Genomic DNA, 17,896 nt, shown 5'->3' on the forward strand with positions numbered 1-17,896 from the left:
GACAGCCTGACTACATAGAAGGGTAATAGGGGAAGGAAGAGAATCTCTTTTACTGTATTTTGCATTGTCAACAGTGTCGTTCTACGGTAATATATGTTGTATCTTGGACGTTATACATCGGGAATGGTTTCCTAAGACCCCCAACGTCCCGCTCAGATCCTCCAGACAGTACCACTCCGTGTTGCGGAAGGGACTAATCATTCTCGGTATTTCATGGGGCCTATAGTGGGAACCAATGATCGTTTTCCACAGCGGAAATACTTTCCCTCCAGATTTTTCTTTACTCCTTTCCGCCTCTATTAATTCAATTCCCAGTAAGTGTTCCATCGGGGCTATTATCATCACCATCGATGGGGTGTTTGGTTTAAGCCGTTCGCCAAATAAACCACGTAAGGCTCCAACTAAGAATGTGTGGATGTTTTTAGGGATCTTTGCTTTAACTCCTGTGGGTTGTGTCTCCGGGGGTCTAAACTGGTGGAATAACATAGTTTGTGGCATTTGTGGGAGATGGATTCCCCAGCATGATCAAACCTGCTCCCCTACCTGTTTCTAGTACTCTTTAGCTGCCCTACATTCCCTCACCCCGTGCCAGAGATTCGTTGAAGACGTTCCGCACTTAGGGCACGCTGTAATCCTGTCGGGGAATCTAGGAGAGGACGGGATATTGAAACCATATAATGCTGTATGCATGAGCTTAAAATAGGTTTCCCTCCATCTTTCCTATAAAATGGATTTTTTTTACCTGTTTCCACCCCTTTATAATTGTCTCTGCAATATCCTTATCCCCGCTCCATTTCTCCCAAGTTTTAAACAGCTTGTTCTGCTTTAGCTTCAGGAATTTATGTCTTGCAGTATTGTAAATTGAGGATATGCTCGCATTCTGAGTGTTCATACCCACTCTATTATCTAGAATATGTAGTTCCACTTCATAAAACAGAATACGAAGTCTAGATAAGCAAAAAGAATGGACCTGCATGACCTGTAGGAAGTGTCTGCTTTCTATATGGAATTTGCCCATGGTTTCTTGTGGGCTCAGCCATCGTTTAACCTCTGTATGCATAATATCCCCCGCTTTCTTCATGTTATCGCCTGCTTGTCCTATCGCTCTTTTGATTTCTGTTCCCTCAGGAAATTCCGGGTGACCAAATAGAGGCATATGTTTAGAGATCTGGAAAGGAAGGCCGAATGCCTTCCTTACTATCTTCCAGCATACAATAGTATCCCGAAGCAATATGGAGGATTTTACGGGAGTTTGGCTTGTTTTGTATGTAAGAGGGCATTTAACCAATCTATCACATGTCTAAAAAGACTTGCTAAGTTGTAGCCTCTGACATTCCGAAAATTGATCCCACCTTCACTCCTAGTTAGCATCAGGTTTCCCAATGCGATTCTGGGCCTTTTACCTGCCCATATAAAATTGGTAAAAGCTCTATTTATTTTGTTTATATCTAGATGTTTGAGTATCAGGGGTAATGTCTGTGGTGGGTAAACTGTAGTAGTCTAGCAAAGCTGATAATTTTAATTAAATTACATCTTCCCAGAAGAGATAGCGGTAAATTCTGCCATCTCCGAAGTTCTCCTAGCATTTTTTTGATGAGAGGTGTATAATTTAGTAAATATAGTTGTGTCGGGAGCCTGCCTATCTTAATTCCCAGGTAGGTGATATGCGTCTTTGCAATGTGTAGTTCTAAAACCTAGTCCCTTCCATTGTTCTGCAGGCGTTTTGTCCCCCAATTCCAAGAGTTCGCTATTGGCGATATTGGCCTTATAGCCCAAGTATTCACCGAATTTCTGGATAAACTGAAAGATATTTCCTAATTGTTCCAGTGGCCGGGACAAAAACAAGATGATATCAACTGCAAATAATGCTATTTTAGTGCTCATAGTGCCCACCCTGATTCCCTCAAATAAGTCTGACTCTTCCATATACTGAGCAAAAGGTTCCAATGCCAAGTTGAACAGTAGTGGTGACATTGGGTACCCCTGCCTGGTCCCTTTATATAAATGAAATGGCTCAGAGAGGAAGCCTGGCTTGTGTATTCTAGCTGTCGGGTCCCTACACACCCCCTCCAGGTATATTCTAAAATTGCCCTTTATGTTGAACGAGTCCAGAGTTGCCCCCAGCCAGTCCCAGCTAACATTATCAAAAGCTTTTTCTGCATCCAGAGCTAGCAAAGCCGGTTTCTCTCCCGACTGGCTGCGACAGCCCACTCTGTCCAACACAGTTAGTACCTTTCGTATGTTTTTCACCGCAGCCCTACCCTTAACGTATCCCACTTGCGCAGGGTTCACCAGTTGAGGTAATTCTACTGCCAATCTGTCCGCCATTATTTTTTACATAATCTTCTGGTCTACATCAATAAGGGAAATGGGTCTGTAAGGCAGGCCTCAATAGGGGGTCCTGGCCTGGTTTGGGTATTACTTTTAATATGTGTTTCGTTAGATCTTTCTAGTAAGACCCCCCGTTAACAGAATGGTGTTGTAATAGTTTGTTAGCAGTGGGGAGATATGTTCCCTGAGGGCCCTATAAAACTCCCCGCCAAATCCATCTGGGCCTGGTGCTTTCCCATTTTGAAGATGACTTATGGTTTGTCTCACTTCTCCTTCTGTTATTTCTGCATTAATTGCATCTTGTTGTTCTTGTGTTAGTTTTGGAAGAGTGACTTGTTGGAGGAATTTTTTACCTTCTGCCAAATTAGTATGTGAGGGTTTATACAATTAATTGTAAACGTTTTGTAGTGTTTCATTGATTTTCCTGGGGTCGGAGGTTATATTTCCCTGGCCATGTCGTAATCTATCTATTGGACTCGTCTGCAGTCTCCCTTTTGCCAATCTTGCCAGTAATTTCCCCGCTCTGTTCCCATATCTCAACAATTCAGCCTCCTGCCTAGAGCGGAACATCTGCTCCCTCCTATCAATATATAAATAGGAGAAAAAGGGAGCATACAATATAAATAATTTTGTAAACAAATGTCTTTATTGGTACAAAAATATTAAAAGTAGTAAGGCAATTACATCTTAGGTGTCATCCATTCAGGCACAGAAGGAGAACCGCCCCCATGCAACCCCCCATGTGTATATAGACATAGTAACCGGGGAGAAAAAGACTCCCATGTGTTGTGAATTCTGTGGCAGAGCTCCCTCCTGTGGTCACAAGTGGTACTTCGGCTGATTCTCTCTGGGAGCTTCCGTTTGTGGAGGAAACTGGTACTGCTGCTTCTGAGTTTCCTCCCTCAGGTGATCTGGTGAGGTCGTTAGGTGCTTCTCTACTTAACCCCACCTAATGCTTTGATTCATGCTTCCTGTCAATGTTCCAGTGTTGGACTTGTGTTTCTCTGGATCATTCCTGTGGCCTGCTGCTCTGCATAGCTAAGTGCTTCTTTGCTATTTGTTGCTATTTTTTCTGTCCAGCTTGTCTATTTGTTTTGCTGGAAGCTCTGGGACGCAAAGGGTGTACCTCCGTGCCGTTAGTTCGGTACGGAGGGTCTTTTTGCCCCTTTGCGTGGTTTTCTTTAGGGTTTTGTGTAGACCGCAAAGTTATCTTTCCTATCCTCGTTCTGTCTAGAATATCGGGCCTCACTTTGCTGAATCTATTTCATCCCTACGTTTGTCTTTTCATCTTACTCACAGTCATATGTGGGGGGCTGCCTTTTCCTTTGGGGTATTTCTCTGAGGCAAGGTAGGCTTATTTTTTCTATCTTCAGGCTAGTTAGTTTCTCAGGCTGTGCCGAGTTGCATAGGTAGCGTTAGGCGCAATCCACGGCTGCCTCTAGTTGTGTTTGGAGAGGATCAGGGATTGCGGTCTGCAGAGTTCCCACGTCTCAGAGCTCGTTCTATTATTTTGGGTTATTGTCAGATCACTGTATGTGCTCTGACCTCCATGTCCATTGTGATACTGAATTGCCTTTCATAACAGTACAGGAAGCCAAAAGTACTAATGATTCTCAATAGAGGGAAAAAAGAAGTTCTGAGACCATTTTTTTTTCTTGGCTTTGTGTTTTGTCTTTTTTTTCCCCTAGACATTTGGGTGGTTCAGTACACAGGTGTAGCGATGGACATTAGAAGTCTGTCTTCATTTGTGGATCAGCTCTCGGCAAGAGTACAAAAGATTCAAGACACTATTGATCAGAAATCTATGTTAGAACCAAGAATTCCTATTCCTGATTTGTTTTTTGGAGATAGAACTAAGTTTCTGAGTTTCAAAAATAATTGTAAGTTATTTCTGGCCTTGAAACCTCGTTCCTCTGGTGATCCAGTTCAACAGGTTTTGATTATTTCTTTTTTGCGCGGCGACCCTCAAGACTGGGCATTTTCTCTTGCGCCAGGAGATCCTGCATTGAGTAATATCAATGCGTTTTTCCTGGCACTCGGATTGCTGTACGATGAGCCTAATTCAGTGGATCAGGCAGAAAAGAATTTGCTGGCTCTTTGTCAGGGTCAGGATGAGATAGAGGTATATTGCCAGAAATTTAGAAAATGGTCAGTGATCACTCAATGGAATGAATCTGCGCTGGCAGCTATGTTCAGAAAGGGTCTCTCTGAAGCCCTTAAGGATGTCATGGTGGGATTTCCTATGCCTGCTGGTTTGAATGAGTCTATGTCTTTGGCTATTCAGATCGGTCGACGCTTGCGTGAGCGTAAATCTGTGCACCATTTGGCGGTATTACCTGAGCTTAAACCTGAGCCTATGCAGTGCGATAGGACTTTGACCAGAGTTGAACGGCAAGAACACAGACGTCTGAAGGGGCTGTGTTTCTACTGTGGTGATTCCACTCATGCCATCTCTGATTGTCCTAAGCGCACTAAGCGGTTCGCTAGGTCTGCCACCATTGGTACGGTACAGTCAAAATTTCTTCTGTCCGTTACCTTGATCTGCTCTTTGTCATCATATTCTGTCATGGCGTTTGTGAATTCAGGCGCTGCTCTGAATTTGATGGACTTGGAATATGCTAAGCGTTGTGGGTTTTTCTTGGAGCCCTTGCAGTGTCCTATTCCATTGAGAGGTATTGATGCTACGCCTTTGGCCAAGAATAAGCCTCAATACTGGACCCAGCTGACCATGTGCATGGCTCCTGCACATCAGGAGGATATTCGCTTTCTGGTGTTGCATGATGTGGTCGTGTTGGGGTTGCCATGGCTACAAGCCCATAATCCAGTATTGGATTGGAAATCGATGTCGGTGTCCAGCTGGGGTTGTCAGGGGGTACATGGTGATGTTCCATTTCTGTCAATTTCGTCATCCACCCCTTCTGAGGTTCCAGAGTTCTTGTCTGATTACCGGGATGTATTTGATGAGCCCAAGTCCGATGCCCTACCTCCGCATAGGGATTGTGATTGTGCTATCAATTTGATTCCTGGTAGTAAATTCCCAAAAGGTCGACTGTTTAATTTATCCGTGCCTGAGCACGCCGCTATGCGCAGTTATGTGAAGGAATCCCTGGAGAAGGGGCATATTCGCCCATCATCGTCGCCATTAGGAGCAGGGTTCTTTTTTGTAGCCAAAAAGGATGGTTCGCTGAGACCTTGTATAGATTATCGCCTTCTTAATAAGATCACTGTTAAATTTCAGTACCCCTTGCCTTTGTTATCTGATTTGTTTGCTCGGATTAAGGGGGCTAGTTGGTTCACCAAGATTGATCTTCATGGTGTGTATAATCTGGTGCGAATCAGGCGAGGCGATGAATGGAAAACTGCATTTAATACGCCCGAGGGTCATTTTGAGTATCTAGTGATGCCATTCGGACTTGCCAATGCTCCATCAGTGTTTCAGTCCTTTATGCATGACATCTTCCGAGAGTACCTGGATAAATTCCTGATTGTGTACTTGGATGACATTTTGATCTTCTCGGATGATTGGGAGTCTCATGTGAAACAGGTCAGAATGGTTTTTCAGGTCCTGCGTGCTAACTCTTTGTTTGTGAAGGGATCAAAGTGTCTCTTTGGTGTGCAGAAGGTTTCATTTTTGGGGTTCATCTTTTCCCCTTCTACTATCGAGATGGATCCTGTTAAGGTCCAAGCCATCCATGATTGTACTCAGCCGACATCTCTGAAAAGTCTGCAAAAGTTCCTGGGCTTTGCTAATTTTTATCGTCGCTTCATCTGCAATTTTTCTAGTATTGCCAAACCATTGACCGATTTGACCAAGAAGGGTGCTGATTTGATCAATTGGTCTTCTGCTGCTGTGGAAGCTTTTCAAGAGTTGAAGCGTCGTTTTTCTTCTGCCCCTGTGTTGTGTCAACCTGATGTTTCTCTTCCGTTCCAGGTCGAGGTTGATGCTTCTGAGATTGGAGCAGGGGCTGTTTTGTCGCAGAGAGGTTCTGATTGTTCAGTGATAAAACCATGCGCTTTTTTTTCCAGGAAGTTTTCGCCTGCTGAGCGGAATCATGATGTGGGCAACCGAGAGTTGCTGGCCATGAAGTGGGCATTCGAGGAGTGGCGTCATTGGCTTGAAGGAGCTAAGCATCGCGTGGTGGTATTGACTGATCATAAGAACCTGACTTATCTCGAGTCTGCTAAGCGTTTGAATCCTAGACTCGTTGGTCGCTGTTTTTCGCCCGTTTTGACTTTGTGATTTCGTACCTTCCGGGCTCTAAAAATGTGAAGGCGGATGCTCTGTCTAGGAGTTTTGTGCCCGACTCTCCGGGTTTATCTGAGCCGGCGGGTATCCTCAAGGAAGGAGTAATTGTGTCGATACCAGCTAAGCTTACCAGTGGGGGGTGCAGAGAGAGGGTCCGACCGGAAGAGAGTGCCCCGACGCGCGTTTCGCGGCTATAAAGCGCCGCTTTCTCCCCTTGAGAAAGCGGCGCTTTATAGCCGCGAAACGCGCGTCAGGGCGCTTTGTTCCGGTCGGACCCTCTCTCTGCACCCCCCACTGGTAAGCTTAGCCACGGTACCTGCTATATCATGATGCACTGCACTTTATCTCTAGCATTGTTCTATCGTTTGTCATGACATTTACCTCGGTACATGTGGGCTTAGTCCTCCAGGTTTCTAATATATGGGAGTCTTTTTCTCCCCGGTTACTATGTCTATATACACATGGGGGGTTGCATGGGGGCGGTTCTCCTTCTGTGCCTGAATGGATGACACCTAAGATGTAATTGCCTTACTACTTTTAATATTTTTGTACCAATAAAGACATTTGTTTACAAAATTATTTATATTGTATGCTCCCTTTTTCTCCTATTTATATGCTTACTTTGGAGCTTGTTTTGACTGATCTGTATGCACTTTACGGTTATGTGCTATAACCCAGATCAGCATTATGACATTGGGACTTTTGTTAACATTCCCTCCTATCAATCCAGGTTTCAAACTCTTGTTTGGCCAGCTTCCATTGTTCCCTGTTTTGAGTTGTGGGGCTCTGCAAGAACTCTATATATAGATTTCTAAGCTTCGCACTAGTATCTGAGTATTTTTCCGCTACTCTTTTCTTGAATGAGGCCACAAACATCATAATTTTGCCTCTTAGTACCACTTTCGACATATTCCAGTATAAAGCGTGTTGGTTTGCATGTTCCTTGTTGTCCCATTCAAATTCCTCCCACCAGCCCCTTAAGGTACCGTTACACTAAACGATTTACCAACGATCACGACCAGCGATACGACCTGGCCTTGATCGTTGGTAAGTCGTTGTGTGGTCGCTGGAGAGCTGTCACACAGACAGCTCTCCAGCGACCAACGATGCCGAAGTCCCCGGGTAACCAGGGTAAACATCGGGTTAATAAGCGCAGGGCCGCGCTTAGTAACCCGATATTTACCCTGGTTACCATTGTAAATGTAAAAAAAAACAGTACATACTCACATTCCGGTGTCTGTCACATCCCCCGCCGTCACCTTCCCGCACTGACTGTGTCAGCTCCGGCCGGCCATAAAGCAGTCATAAAGTGACGTCACCGCTGTGCTTTATGGCCGGCGCTCACAGTCAGTGCGGGAAGCTGAAAGCGGGGGATGTGACAGACACCGCAATGTGAGTATGTACAGTTTTTTTTTTTACTTTTACAATGGTAACCAGGGTAAATATCGGGTTACTAAGCGCGGCCCTTACCAGTGAACACATCGCTGGATCGGCGTCACACACGCCGATTCAGCGATGACAGCGGGTGATCGGCGACCAAAAAAAAGGTCCTGATCATTCCCAGCGACCAACGATAACCCAGCAGGGGCCTGATCATTGGTCACTGTCACACATAACGATTTCGTTAACGATATTGTTGCTACGTCACAAAAAGCAACGATATCGTTAAAGAAATCGTTATGTGTGACGGTACCTTTAGGTTGTCATTAAATCCCTCATCTTTTGTAAAATAAGCTGGAAATTTCCATATGTAATGTGTTCCTTTTATCTGGTTGTCCACCAATTCCATACCCACCAGAGCATGGTCAGATATGACCAGGTCATGGATCTCCACTGACTTTGTTCTATTTAATAGTCTCTCTGAGATCAACAGATAGTATATCCTTGACCAGGATTGGTGGGCATCCTCTGGATGGAGCCAACCCCAAACATCTCTCAATCCAGTTTGTTCAAGGAAGGAGGGGAGAATAGTCTTTTTTTAAGGGATCAGACTCTGGCTCTTTCTGTCCGCCTCCCCATTGTGAACTGTGTTCAAGTCTTCCCCAGTAATTATCAGAGGCGAGTTGTCAAAGACAATTTTCCTCTCCAGGTCATTAAAGAAGACTTTGTTTGGACCATATACATTGAAGATTGAATAGACTTCTCCTCCGTGCTCTATGGTGACCCAAACTCATCTTCCCTGATCATCACACTCCTGGGACAGCAGATTAAAGGGAACCTGTCACCCCCAAAATGGAAGTTGAGCTAAGCCCACGGACATCAGGGGATTATCTACAGCATTCTGTAATGCTGTAGATAAGCCCCCGATGTATCCTGAAAGATGAGAAAAAGAGGTTAGATTATACTCACCCAGTGGCATTCCCCCTGCGGTCTGGTCCGATAGGTGTCGCGGTCCGGTCCGGGGCCTCCCATCTTCATAGGATGACGGGAGATGCCTTGTGCAGGCATGTATTACAGAGGACAGAGAATGAACTTCAATCCAATATTGCAGCCAGCATGCAGCCAGTGGGTAAGGAAAGGGTGAATCAAACACCCCAAAACCCCGCCTCCATGGCTGAAGATAGTTCCCTCCAAATTCAGGTGACAGTGTCCCTTTAACCTCCCTCCTGGGGCCCTGTCATTGCTGGTGAGACCTTTTTCTCTCTGCTTTTTCTGGTTGCTGTCCCACTTTTAGGGGCCCCTTTACCAGTACAGGGAAAACAGCTTTGCATTGGTAAGCAGTGTTTTCATGGGGGGAGGTTCTGTGTGCAGCTAGTCTCCAATTGTGCTTTTAGTGGGTTTTTGCTGTGCGTTTCCCTGGGGGGAGATAGCAGCCCCTCCAGGCCTGGCTGCAAGTGGGTGAGCAGCCAGCACCCTCAGCCAGCACCCTCGGGTCTCAGGAGTGGTCCAGGAATGTGGTGACTGATCTTAATAGGTGATGTGGAGTGGGGGCCAGTGGTAATCTGTCTTTCTCTTGTCTAGGAGGTGCAGATGTTGGCAGATTTGTTAGTAGGGTTTCTGTCTGGTGTGGGAGCTGGTCCTTCAGCCGTGCTACATCCTCAGCACTGGAACCGAACCGGAAGTCTGCACAGTCAGTTTTGATGAACGATTGAACTCTTCTACTTCTTTCAGAGCAAGTGAAAAATGTTGCTGAAATATGGTCAGTCTGTTTTCTATGGGAGTAGAATCTTTTTCCCTGCAGCAACGCTTTGCCTGCTCCATGTCATTCAAATACTTGTCGAAATCAAACTCCTCATCTGATGAGGATGAAGGAACGGCAGCAGCAGCACTGGCAGGACCCGAGTCCTCTTGCTCTTGGCCATCCTGTAGCCCACTCATCCTAACTGCTACCTCACTCAAAGCTTCTTTTCCTTTAGTAAGCTGTTGATCATCCAGGAATATATGATGACTCTGGTCCACATAAACAGCTGCTAGAAGAGTTTTATTTTCTTATAGCAGTGTCTCTGTTTAATTGAAGCAGCAATGCCATCTGCGATTAAACCTTCTCTTTGGACAGGCAAAACAACAATTTCTTCCACTCCTTTATAAAAATGCCAGGAGTTAAATCCTCAGCTTGTAACTTTTTAGCCACTGTAAATGGTGATGAAGAAATTCCTTCAATTCAGCCGCCACCTGTGTCCATTGACCTTCATATAGTGTTACCTGAGGGTTGGCCATATCTACAAGGAAGGGTTTCAGCTCAAGCAATCACTCAATCATTGAATAGATGCTGCCCCACCGAATGGCTTGATCCACAATTGCCCCTTTTCCAGCACGTCTCTTCAAGATGGAATCAATTTTAGGGGTTCTGGCAGCCATAGCCAATTTATTCACTTTGCTAATCAGAGTTCCAGCATGTCCCTCTTGCAGACTATATCTTATTGCCAGCTGCAGCGTGTGCACAATACAGCGCATGTGATGAATAGGAAAGAGGTTTGAAGCAGCTTCAACAAGATCATCTAATTGTAAAAAATTATTTTGCTGTTCTTCTGTAGCAATATCTGTTTGTTCCTCCGTTATGGGAACCGGACTGTGGCCTTCCATCTCCAACATACTGAATGTGAAATGTTCTTCTAGCTGCTGTTTACCTTCATTATTCTCATTCATCAGTTTAATTGTACTTATCATGTTTGCAGCATTATCAGTTACACTAGGAAGAACCTGTTTTTTTAGTTCATAATCTTGCAGAACTTTTTCTTCTAAGGTGTGGAGAAACTGGCTGGCGTGAAGAGCTTTAGTATCTTTTACTGCCAGCGTCTTAGTAACAATCTTTATTTTTATATAGCGCTAACATATTCCGCAGCGCATTACAACTTGCACACATTATCTTCACTGTCCCCAATGGGGCTCACAATCTAAATTCCCTATCAGTATGTCTTTGGAATGTGGGAGGAAACCGGAGTGCCCGGAGGAAACCCACGCAAACACGGAGAGAACATAACAATTTTTTTGTTGTCACAAACATATCAAACATTGATAGCAAAATAGTTCCCACTGTGACGTGTGCCGGCATCCATTTTAAGAAATACAAAGCGTCTATTGAGAGTCTTTTTAAGATCTTCCTTTTGGTTAAGGGTTTCTTCAATCACTAATTTTCTAATACTTTCTCTTTCAAGAGAAATACTAAGTTTGTGGGCCATTTCTCCATTAAGAGCTGTAAAAGCTGGTCATGCAAATAATGATAATAGTACGCTGTCCTTCACAACAAGCTCGATGAGCTGTCTTTCAAACACATCATCTGTCATTGTTGCGGTAACTATGTAACTTACAAAATATCTTGTAACTGATGTTTGAGACACTCTTTCCTCCTCCTTTGCTTGGCGGGAAGTGATGGTCTCTGGTTTTGTGGTGGTGCTGTGATCTTTTTCAATCACAGCTTTGTAAATTTATGGGTGGCAGCGTTGTAAATGTCTTCTTAGATTGGAAGCTCTTGAAGGAGCATTTTTATCACTGCCTGAGTATGCCCTGATTTTGGCATTACAACATTTGTTTTTATCTGGGTTACTTATACACTGACACACAAAATGTTTTTTTTTATCTTGAGTCACTGTAAAATGCTCAAATACAGCTGTCTTCATAAGATGCTTCTTAGACATTTTGTAATTATGTAAATTCGCTCTCAAAATATTTTTGTCCTGTAAAAAATAAGGCATATTGTAATTCTTGCAAGAATAGGGAATCATGCACTGTATAATTTAGGATATAAAGAAAACAATTTTTACATAAATCAATAGGACAGATGATAAGTTTGTAAAATATGTTAGACAGCTTTATGCTGAACTTTCAATGTCAGGCTTGTCTCAGTGTACAGCTCACTAAATGCTTCACACATATTTCTTCACAGTCTATGAAGAGTGGAGGAGGGAGGGAGCTTGCATGTGCTGAATCATATTTCAGAACACACACACACACACAAATATTTATGTTCTCATCGATCCGGTTACTGTATTTCTGAATTTGAGATGTTATAAACCAGTTTCTCCCCTTGTATTCTATGTATAGTGTATACAAGTCATCAGGGCAGCTAATTTCTTCAAACATGAGCTAAGAGGAAAAACAAACTAAAACATCAAGCATACAGAGACAACATATACTGGACTATTGATTTATGCAGTTTATTGAAAGTTTAGATATGCTTTAGGAAGTACTTACCTTCTTTGATCCTGCTTTCCTGTTCACTCCAGAAGTTCTGAGATTAATGCAGGCTTTCCTTCCCTGTGTGTTTGTTATTTTTCCCCTTATCTAGAGAGGAGGAGCCTCACTATTTATCATGAACATAAACTGCAGCACAGATTCATCTCAGCTAAAAGTCTAGACCTTAGATCAGGAATAGGACAGACATTTATAGGACATTTCATAACTTTCACAATTTTTTAAGAAAAAAATATTCTCCACAAACTGCATTGAACTACTGTACCCAATTTATTATATATTTTAGGAGTCGGAGTTGGTCCATTTTATACCGACTCCACCAAAATGGGCTCATACTCCAACTCCACAGCCCTGCGCAGCACAGCAGTAAATATCCTAGCAAACCAGACTGAGGGGCTTTTATTTGATCTTTCTGCACCCTCTAAATAGAACGAGTTTTGTCTCACTTAGACGAATGATGATGGCGGTGTATGTGCATGAAGGAAGCTGCACCTTCATTTACCTCACTGTGGCTGTATCATGTGTGCATGTTTTTCAGATATTAACTCCTTGTTCGGTTTAAGGAAGGTGTCTACCGGACACATAGTTGATGGGAGATATGTATCACAGAAGTTTTTGTCCTCTGGGATGTAAACCTGGAGTAATGTTCTAGCGCACATACATAGCACTAAAGGTCTTGTTTTGAGCATCTTGGCATGGTTTTATGGGCAGCCTGAGAGATGGGTGGATCTGACTGCCCACATAGCCTACCCATGGTTCTGGTTCTTAAAGGGACACTGTCACCCCCTCCAGCTGTTATAAACTAAAAGAGCCACCTTGTGCAGCAGTAATGCTGCATTCTAACAAGGTAGCTCTTTTAGTTTTTGTTGCAGTTATTGCCAAAATAAAGCTATTTATAATTTTGCCAAAATACCTTTCTTTAGACAGGGAGGCAGGTCTTAACCCCCCTGCTGGAAACGCCACACTGCCATCACTCATATCTTCTGGGGCGCCGGGCGCTGCCCCCTCCGCGCTGTTTTGCTATGAAATCCGGCGCCTGCGCTGTTTATTGATGGCTGGGGCAGGCGCAGTGAGCTCTGGCCGTCTGACCTCACATGCAGTCTTGCAGACTGCACCTGTGCGGCCACCCAGCTAGTGAATCCCAGCCTTGCATTGTGCATAATGCATAACTGGAATTCACAAGCTGGGATTCACAAGCTGGGTGGCCGCACAAAACAGAGCGGAGGGGGCGGTGCCCGGAGCCCCAGAAGATATGAGTGATGGCAGTGTGGCGTTTCCAGCAGGGGGGTTAAGACCTGCCTCCCTGTCTAAAGAAAGGTATTTTGGCAAAATTATAAATAGCTTTATTTTGGCAATAACTGCAACAAAAACTAAAAGAGCCACCTTGTTAGAATGCAGCATTACTGCTGCACAAGGTGGCTCTTTTAGTTTATAACAGCTGGAGGGGGTGACAGTGTTCCTTTAAGGTAAAATGGAGTCTGTTTGACAAATGGTCTGTGTGTGTGTGGAGTTAAGAAGGACTCCTGTGTTTTATCTCCAGACCGACCTGTATATTGGATGCTATCCAACCTGTATGTTCTGGACTGTCTCTAAAGCTCCATTGTTGGAACTGGTAACTTTGATATGCCTGCACTGAAAGGCCATTTATTTTCTTGTGCTTGTGCTTGTGGCTGGTTTATGAAGCACCAATAAACCAGCCTGGACATTTAAATGGAAACAGTTTTTGTTTTACCTCTCCATGCACTCAAGTGAGTAGCATTCCCACAATTGGTGTTAGAAGTTCGGGCAGCGTTCCCTGCGAACATGTGTGACTGCTAAAGAGGTACTGCATATCCTGGGTGATGGCATCCATAAGCCAGCAAGCAACGTCAGACAGCATGGATGGCCTAGTTAAACACTGGTGCAAGCCCATCTACAGCAGCAACACCAACCACAACAGCTGGCGCAACAGGAGATGAAAAAGCTGCTTATGCAACAAATACAACACCAGCAGTTTGTTTTTCTCGCAGAGGTGGTTTGTGGCACAGTGGCAGCCTCGACTCCAAGGTCAGCTGATGATTTTTCCATCTCAACGGTGATAAGGAGATCCCTGCAGAAAATGACAACAGGGGACCACATAGAGGCTTTTTTGATCATTTTTGAAAGGGTCACTGACAGGGGGAAACTCCCGCCAGAGCATTGAGCAAAAGTGCTGGCGCCATATGGGGGAGCCCCAGAAGGCCTTCTATGACTTAGCCTTACAAGATGCCAAGGATTATACAAAACTGAAATTTTGTCGCTCCTGCAGGTGACAATGACTTTCACGGCACAGCGGGTCCATCACTTAGCGTATCACTGTGACAATATTTGATCTGTTGCACCTGGTACAAAAATGGTTACAGCCAGTGTCCTCTATCCCTGCACAGATGGTAGAGCGAGTGTTAATGTACCAGTTCCTGCACTCCTTTCTGAGGCCAATACAGACTTGGGTTGCCCAGGATGATTCACAGAATGCCGTTGACCTGGTTGGACTGGAAAAATCATCATGGGTTGAGTGAGATGCCACAAGATTGTCTTGTTAAGGTGAATGGTCGGTAAGTGACTGGACTGCTAGACTAAGGGAGTTTAACCTTTGTGAGGGCTACACCTCCTCTCCAGCTGATCCCTGGGAAGGTTGGTGTCCGTTGCATTCACAGGGATGCTAAAGACAGTCCATTGGCTAGAGTGGACACTGAAAGGGTACTGAGTCCCACAAGGTCGGCATAATCCGGGACTTATTTCACCCCATTATCATAGGCTGAGACTTTTGTTTGTTTTGGGACTTGTGGGGTAGAGGGACAGTGCTCGGTTGCTCGGATAAGAAACGGGTTGCCCCTATAGAAGTGTCACCACACTCAGTCTGATGGGTTTCCCTTCTGTGCCCTTGTAGGGGATGAGAAGGTAGTTTCTACTGAGGCCGACATTCCTGAGTTAGAGGTGACCAGCAAAAATGTTTAATCTGCCCAACAGAGGGATCTGCAGAACCCCCCCATAAGTGACGCCATTTTACAAGACACACATCACAATGAATTAATCTATGGGTGCATTGATCATATTGACACCACAGGTGTGTCACAAGGTTTTATACCAAAGAACAGTGAAGAAAAAATAATTCCATTGTTACCACAAAAATTTTGTTTTAGTATTGCTTAGCCATATGACAAGACTCAGGAGGGACGGAGCGCTATTTTCCTCCTGGAGTGCATATTTTTTTAGCATTATTTCCGGAGTCCATATACAGAGCCACTAAGTGCTAGAATGCAGTAAAGAATAGTAATAACGGTCCTAGGAGTGCTGGAAATGAGACCAAAACAAGGATTTTAGTGTTGAACCACAACGCGTTTCAACGGTTAAACCGTCTTCATCAGGTGGAAGTTTATTAATGGAAAGCAGGAAGGGGTATTTAAACAAATAGCAACCAATAAATTTCACAGTCAGCAGGTCACATGATAAGAACATGTCACATGATAAAATAGTAAGGTCACATGGTAAAAACACAATAGGAAAAAAACTATGTATATATAAAAAAAGATTAAATAAAACCCCTAGACCTGATTAAAATATAAAACATGATAAAAAGCAGAAATAAGACAACATATAATAAAATTACACTATAAAAATGACTTAAACACAGAGAGATCACTTGTTAACCCTTTCAATGGTAAGGTTTAACCTTTCAGACGCCAGAATCCCCAACTTAAAAATCTAGAAACTTTCCTTATTAATCAAGCTCCCATACCGATCAGATACATTGTCTGGTATAAAATCTATAATCGTTAGTTTAAGAGATTCTAAATTTTTTGGGTGCTTGGTTCAAAAATGCTTTGATAGGCTATGCAACATAAAACCATTTCTAATATTTTGGCAATGCTTGTTCAGTCTTGCGTGCATGGTCTGTATAGTCCGTCCAACATATTGGAGCCCACATCCACATTCTATTAGATATACTACAAATGAGGATTGACAGTTAACATGGTAGTTGATTCTGTAATTAATATTAGTAGTATTGGATGTGAATTCTTTAACACCATTTCTGATGGAGTTACAAAACAGACATTTTGCAGATCTGCACGCAAAACAGCCGGGATTTTTTGTCACGGAAATGGCACTGGGGCTAATAACTGTATTGCTGGGTGCAACTAGGTTGCGGAGTGTGCGATTCCACCTATAAATTGTTCTGGGGTGGGTAGGGATGTGACCTGAGAATATCGGGTCACCTTCCAATATGAACCAATATTTTTTCAAAAGTCTTTGGATAATAGCATGAGATTGATTAAAAGTTGTAACCAAGCTCCACTTGGCAAATTCAGAGGTCACGGATTTAGCACCCCTACTAGTTTTACTTTTAATTTTCTGTATACATTCATATTGGGACAATATTCCTGTTTTAGAAAGGGCATCTTGAACCAGTTTTTTAGGGTAGCCTTTCGGTAAAAAACATTGCTGTAAGACTTTGGCCTCTTCAAAAAAAATCCTTGTCTCTTGTGCAGTTTTTTCTTATGCGCCAATACTGCCCATACGGGATGCTATGGATCCTTTTGGGAAGGTGCCCACTATTAAAATTCAAGTAACTATTCACATCCACCTTTTTGAAGTGTGTAGTGATGGAGAAACAGCCCTCAGTGTCAACATGTACCATTAGATCTAGAAATTGAATTGAGGAGCGTAAGAAATTAGCTGTAAAGGTAAGAACCCAAGAATTAGAGTTGAGACTGTGAACAAATTCAAGGGCTTCCAATTCAGTGCCTGTCCAAATTAAAAAGAGATCGTCTATGAAGCGACGATAAAAAACAATCTTACCAGCAGCCAGACTGGACTGCGCGATGAGGACGGACTCAAAAGCCCCCATAAAGCTCAACTTGGCAAATTCAGAGGTCACGGATTTAGCACCCCTACTAGTTTTACTTTTAATTTTCTGTATACATTCATATTGGGACAATATTCCTGTTTTAGAAAGGGCATCTTGAACCAGTTTTTTAGGGTAGCCTTTCGGTAAAAAACATTGCTGTAAGACTTTGGCCTCTTCAAAAAAAATCCTTGTCTCTTGTGCAGTTTTTTCTTATGCGCCAATACTGCCCATACGGGATGTTATGGATCCATTTGGGAAGGTGCCCACTATTAAAATTCAAGTAACTATTCACATCCACCTTTTTGAAGTGTGTAGTGATGGAGAAACAGCCCTCAGTGTCAACATGTACCATTAGATCTAAGACTGTTAAGACTGTGAACAAATTCAAGGGCTTCCAATTCAGTGCCTGTCCAAATTAAAAAGAGATCGTCTATGAAGCGACGATAAAAAACAAGCTTACCAGCAGCCAGACTGGACTGCGCGATGAGGACGGACTCAAAAGCCCCCATAAACAGATTTGCCTAACTAGGGGCGAATCTCGTCCCCATCGCGCAGACCTTTATCTGGTGATGTTCCAAAGTGAAAATATTATTATGTAGAACAAATGTAATAGCATCTTAGAAAAAAGTTCTTTGCAGTTCAGGCATTTGACCATCCAAAGACAAGAAATGTTCAACCACCTCTACACCCCGATCATGGGGTATATTGGAGTAGAGGGCTTGAACATCCATTGTTATGAGGACACAATTAGGGACATGAGGGAAAGCCTGGAGAGTATCAATTAGGTCAGGTGAATCTTTAAGGTATGACCCAAGACTAAC

The sequence above is a fragment of the Ranitomeya imitator genome, chromosome 2 (assembly GCF_032444005.1).
Source record: "Ranitomeya imitator isolate aRanImi1 chromosome 2, aRanImi1.pri, whole genome shotgun sequence".
NCBI lineage: Eukaryota > Metazoa > Chordata > Amphibia > Anura > Dendrobatidae > Ranitomeya > Ranitomeya imitator.